Below are 398 nucleotides of genomic sequence, written 5' to 3'. Positions count from 1 at the left end.
ATTGCCCACCCCCCCAAGTCACTGTTGTACCTTGTCTTCTCCTCCCCACCGTTTCCCCCCAGAGCCAGCTGCATCAGGCTGCGGCCTGGCCTGACCCCAGACCGCGGGGGGGGGCGGTGAAACCCAGGGGTCCGGGGAGACGGAGGGGAGGATCCAGCACCAACCAGCGGGCCCAGTGCTCCCAGTTTAACTCCCTCGCCCCCCCCACGCAGGTGGGCTCTGGTTTTCCCCTCTCACCTTCTCATCTTCCTCCGAGACCTGGGACGACAAGGGCAGGGAGAGCGCTGCAAGGCAGAGACGGGGGGGCTCGGGGCTGCACGGACCCCCCAGACCCGGATCGGGGGGGGCTCGGAGGACATGGGGCGGGGGAGGGAAACTGAGGCACGGAGAGGGTTGAA

The sequence above is a fragment of the Alligator sinensis genome, unplaced genomic scaffold (assembly GCF_000455745.1).
Source record: "Alligator sinensis unplaced genomic scaffold, ASM45574v1 scaffold107_2, whole genome shotgun sequence".
Lineage (NCBI taxonomy): Eukaryota > Metazoa > Chordata > Crocodylia > Alligatoridae > Alligator > Alligator sinensis.
This window is presented reverse-complemented; position numbering follows the sequence as displayed.